At 37.3% G+C, this 6,000-nt stretch overlaps 1 protein-coding gene across 1 annotated transcript in view; it reads right to left on the reverse strand.

Annotated features, from left to right (window-relative positions):
* The window catches only part of Il13ra2 (interleukin 13 receptor subunit alpha 2), a 71,461-nt gene extending 68,226 nt beyond the window's left edge, over positions 1-3,235 (reverse strand). The window contains exons 1-2 of the mRNA NM_133538.2: positions 3,191-3,235; positions 1,383-1,555 (exon numbers count right to left, since the gene is read on the reverse strand). The gene's annotated coding sequence lies outside the window, so the exon portion shown is untranslated. The remainder of the gene's footprint in view (positions 1-1,382; positions 1,556-3,190) is intronic.
* Positions 3,236-6,000: the final 2,765 nt, after the last annotated feature.

Here is a 6,000-nt window from a genome sequence, read left to right on the forward strand (position 1 = left end):
TGTTCCTCAGTATATATAATTTTAAAAATGCCTTACATACGGTATTTATATGTGTGTGTGTGCATGTGGTGTGTGTGTAAAATCAGATGACAACTTGTGGAAGACGATTCTTTCTTTTTAGAGGCCCTGCGGATCAAACTCAGGTCATTCAGATTGGTGCCAAATAACTGTGCCTAGGTGCCATCTTGACAGACCTGACTTAAATTTTAATCGACACATTAAAATTGTATCTATTGATTGTACACATTGGCTTATTTCCAAATACTTATGTATCGTATAATGATTAAATGAAGGTAAGTAATGCATTACTCCCCAATAGGAACAATTTTGTGTTGAGGACACTAATATACTTTAATATATCAATGCTATTATAAATAACATGAATCATTTCTCTGTTGGACTAAATAGTACTCCATGGTATATATGTGCCATATTTTTGTTACCTGTTCATTAGTTGATGGACACTTAAATTATTTACATTTCTTGGCAATTATGAATAGTGTTATAATAAACATTGGTATGTCTCCTCTCTTTCGACATTTATTTGAATAATCATCTAGTAAGGATTCCACTGTATTCTCTGGTACAGTTCTAGCTGCAAATTTTGAGACATCTCCATGCTATTCTCCACAAATGTGTGCACCAAGATAGTACAAAAGCTCCATTTGCTCCAACATCTACAACAGCAGTTACCTTTTCTCTGTCTGGTAACAGCTCTTCTAACAGATTCCTATTTTTACATTTGAAATCCCACATCGTTGTTCTTAATAGCTGATATTTTGCTAAATGTTACTAGTTTGTAATTTCTTCCTTGTCTCCCTCTTCAACATTCTTATCTCTGGGAAGCAGATAGCTGTACTCTCTAATTAAATCTCAAGTGCCTACAACAGATCAACGGCCTCATAAGTATGCTCTGAGTGGATTAATGAAACAAAAATATCACTATGAAGGAGACCAAAAACATTAGATTGATACTATAACACGTTTCATTTCCATAAGCTACTGGATCCAACCTTCACCATTAGAGCTATAAGCTGATGATGCATTTATAGTTCATGCAGTTACATGTTTCCATTGGATCATGTTTTATTTAAAAACAGTACTTCATTATGTTCATGCTGCGTATCACCATCATTTATACAGATATTCCCATTCATATGCAGGGCATCGCATGTATTATTTATAAGCAGGAGATGGATATCTAAAGCAAAGGTATAAAGTGAAAAGGAAAAATCATAGAAGGAAAGCAGAAATACAATGAGTGACTTGTGAAGTGTTAGACATGCCAGTGCCCAATGGAGACCTGATGCAAGAGTACAAGAAAAACTAGGGAAAGAAACGAGAGAAAGTTGACACAAAAGGCTAGGAGGAAAAGATCTCACCTGGATCTCTAGTGTACTTTAAGGTTGACCTGGTAGGGCAGCTGAGCCTCAATCAAGTAACTGCTCAGTCCTTGGATTCCTATTCCTCAGATCCCCATCCGCTAACACGACTTATCTTCCAAGGTTTCACATGCCCTGGCCTTTATACAACTGCTAGAGTGCATTTCCTGAAACTAAAAAGGGAGAAAGGTGTTCAGTTACTTTATTTAAGACAGAAATGAAGCAGGAGACTCAAGCCCTCCTGGGTATCAGCTTTGACTTCTTGGGAAATGAGCCACGCAGGGACAAGGGAGCTGCCCTCTGGCTTTCCCTGTAAAAGCTTTCCTTGATCATTTCTTATCGCTAAGTGAGTTCCTTTTAAGTATAACTGGCTCAAAGGAGAACAAAGACAATGCTGACACTTGGACTCTAAGGAACATGCAGAAATGCCTACATCTCTCTCTCCCCCTTTCAAAAACACATGTAACAGCACATTCATAGGAATAAATTATATCCTTGAACAATGGTAGGAAAGTGTCAGCGATCTATGTGCCAAACTTGCCAAAAGTCACTTATCTTAATATCGAGGACACGCCTACCACATTCTGCCCTGTCGTTTTCTTCTCTTATTGTTTTTTTTTAATGATCTCATGCCTCCAAAACAATTTATATAGGGAAAATATTAAGTAGTGATAATTTATCATAAATCTTACGGCTTTTAAATTTCATACTTATACTTGTATTTGTTAGTTTCAAAAAATCATTGGCTAAGCTCAAACAGCACCACTATGTTAAAGAAAAGAAGGTTAGCAGTTTTCTAAAACATACAACTATGCTGGGGAGAGGGGAATGGAACATTCCTCCAAATTGTCCATTGGCTAAAATTATACAGTATGTTCTATTTCTTAGTATTTTTAAAATATTGCCTATGCATTTGCATTTCCATTTAGTATACACAGCAGATCAATTACTGCTTTAAAATCAAGTATTACATTCTCTAGAAACATGGTAAGACAGTTTCTTTCACAAGGTGTGTGTGTGTGTGTGTGTGTGTGTGTGTGTGTGTGTGTGTGTACGCTTAGAATAAGAGAAGAGAAATGTAAGTATGGATTGTATCATTGCAAAGGGTTCCAATGGCATCCAAAGGTTTTCAGTAATACATCACAACATGTTTGTTATTTTAAAACATACTCTTGTAGGAGATCCATGTTAGTTTGTACATTATATACATGCATTTACTTCATAATGAGTATTAATATCTTTAGCCATAAAAACTTATGATTAATTCTACTGTTATTATACATAGTGTGTTGGCCATATTTATATCAAGTCATATTGACTCAAGTCATCTGAGATACTGGAACCTCAAGTAAGAAATTCCTCCAGAAGATTGGGTTGTGGGTAGACCGGTAAGGGTTTTTTCTTAATTAGTAATTAATGGAAGAGAACCCATCCCACTGTGGGTGCTTCCACCGCTGTGTTGGTAGTCTAGGTTCTATAAGAAAGCAGACTAACCAAGCCATGGGGAGCAAGCCATTAAGCAACACTCTTCCACAGCCTTTGCATCAGATGCTGCCACCAGGTTTCTGCTCATTTTAGTTTCTGTCCTGACTTCCTTCAGTGATGAACAGCAATACGGAAATGTAAGGCAAATAAACCCTTGCCTCCCCAATTTGCCTTTCCCTCACAGTGCTTCATCACAGCAATGGAAACCCTAACTAAGACATGGAGTATAAATATTAAACAATTCCTGGAAACCTTTTCATTTGTAGAAAAATTTAACAGGTATGATTCAATTGGTATGGTTTGCAAATATGATTTCTATTTACCTGAGAGGCCAAACCTACTCCGTCTTAGAAATGGTCTCCATCTTAAAAGAAAAGAAAAAAGCCTGTGAATTTGGCCCACAGCTGAACCCAAGTACCAAGAAGGACGCCACGGCTTGTCTTTGGCCAGAGTTACTCCCTAGCTACTTCCTAGTAACAGCCAATCAAAGACCAGTCCGATCGTTTCAGACGCATTTTCAGACTGTGGTTGTATACAGTCTTGTTTCAGAGCACCCACCTGTGGGCTTACAATAGACATTCAGTGAAATGCCTACCAGGCTAGGTGCGTCCCCTCCTCACTTACTTCCACTTCCTATAAAATTTTGTCTCTGTGAGAGTTCTGGGCTCCTTCAAACTGCCCTGTGGGCCAGCAGTGAGTAAGCCCAAATTCGAGTTTGTAATAAAGAGACCCTAATGTGATTACATCAGAAATGTCTCCTTGGTAGTCTTTTGGGGTTCTCAAACCCTTCACGGCACAACCCTAATCTTGTAGCTGACCAAGGATACTGTCAATTGGTTGTCCTTCTCTGATTACATTATTGGTAAAACTGTTCTAATGGTGTATTGATACAATTCTCAATATTCTTTATGAGTACTTTTGAAACAATTGTGTGAGGATTTATTTCTAAGTAAATAATGACACTGAGAAATTAAACTAAAAATATAAATACAAGATACTCCAATATATCAAAGCGAAACTAATAATGATGCTTGTGTCCACACCTCCTCCTTGTATTCGTTCTAAGATACTCCTTCACCTATGTTGAATGACATCCTCTTTGGTCTTCTGGCAACTTATAGACAAAATTCTAATAACCTTGTTTTTAGATACATATATGTATAGACTTATTATGCATATTTAATTGTATGTATAAAATCAGGGTTCATTATTTGTATAAAATAATACAACAGGAATTCCTTTATATTATTTAAAGGGTCAATGCCTATCTACAACTCTTAGAGCAGCACAAATGTCTAATTTTGAATACCATTGTACCACTCTACTCAGTGATCAGAGCAAAATTTTATGAATTTTAAAGGTTTTCCTCAAAAACTAGCAACTGGAAGTAGAGTGCAGTTTTAAATTCCTTGTTTGGCATATGCAAAACCTCAGGTTCCATCACCAACACCATAACCAGCACCACAACATGAGGTCATAAGCTGAGATTCCCAGCAGCAGTGTAAGAATCAGGGTGTAGGAGCACAAAATTCTAACTTCAGCACTAAAGAGTCAGACAGATGCAAATCCCCAGGGATGAATGGCCTAAAATTTTAATCAAATCCGTATAACCCAGATTCACCAAGAAATCCCATTACGGACAATGAGGTAGAGAGCAATAGCAGACCTTTACTACTGTCCTCTTAGCTGCACACACACGCACACACACATCACAATAAATCAGATAGAATTATAACATGGATTTCCGTTACTTTCTGCTCCTTAACCAGAAACTCATGTATCCATGGCATCTGAACTTGACTCACCAAGCTGTTTAGCGGAGCTTGATCATGTTTCCTCTATATTTTTAAGCATCTCACTGAAAGAATATAAGGGGAGTTTATGAGTTACTGGCCAGAGGACATGGTTCCAAGTTGACTAATGTTGCACAACTCTTGGTAACTTCATTGAGGGATTTACTCGGTTTCAAGTGACTACTCTTTGCTCTGATTCATAATCTCAAGCTTAGAAATCTGAACAACAATCATGACATATTAAAGGAAATAGTTTAATTTGATTTTTGTCAAAATACCATACATGAGTAATTTATTTATATAATTTGACTCATCTCTCTCCTATCCAATTCCTCCCTTGTCTTCCACATGTCCTCTCAAATTCATAACCTCTTCATTACATATGCACTCCCATCCCCACATACACAGATATACATGAATATACACTAGGTATTTCTCAGTATATGCTATTGAGTCCAGTTAGTATTTATATATGTATATATTTAGGGGTGATCACTTGATATTGTATAATATATCAAGGGGCTCCTCTTTAGAGAAGACTTGAGTATTCTTCTTTTGGAAGTCATTAATTGCCTACAGCACTTCATGAAATAGATCTGAGAAACTTGCCAATCCGTACTGGTATGTCAACAGTTGTCTTATTTCAGATCTTGCTTGGGCGATCACATTTGTGAGAATTCATTTTTTAATGCTACTTCTCTTACAAAGGAGATATCTTCTCACAGTAGATTACCCAATGTTCTTGCTGTGAAAATCTTTCTGCCCTAAGAGCCTAAGGTATAGGGATTGTTTTACAGATGAGATGTACCAGTTTAGGCTGGATATATCATGGTCAGTTCTTGGCATTTTGACCAGTTATGTGTCTCAATGGTGTTTTCCAGATGCTGCAACAAAAAAATGCTTCTTGGAAGAAGGGTGCAAGATGGATTTCTCTGAATTGAAAATAGTTTTTTTAATCATAATGAATTATCAAAGTGGCAGTAGTATCTTGTTCTCTAGGATTCGTGGCCTCAATAGCATGGGTAGTTGACTGGGTTTACAGTACCAGAAATTGATTCCTTCCTATTGAGTGAACCTTACGTACAATTAGGTGGGTGGTAATTACCCCTCCCCAAAAAAGAAATAAGTACTACTACTGCACCCTTGTGAACACCGTACCAAAGTGGTCATTGTTACTGTTCCAAGGCTTTATAAATGGGGCAGACTATTGATTGCTTTTCTTCCATTGGCAGACTGCATAGCACGTTAATACCGTGTGGTCCAGGCTTTGCAGAAGAGGTATCCAGATTAGTCCCAGATTGATTCTTTGACGTCTGTGTGGAAAGTATGCAATGACATCA

The sequence above is a fragment of the Rattus norvegicus genome, chromosome X, assembly GCF_036323735.1.
Source record: "Rattus norvegicus strain BN/NHsdMcwi chromosome X, GRCr8, whole genome shotgun sequence".
Classification (NCBI taxonomy): domain Eukaryota; kingdom Metazoa; phylum Chordata; class Mammalia; order Rodentia; family Muridae; genus Rattus; species Rattus norvegicus.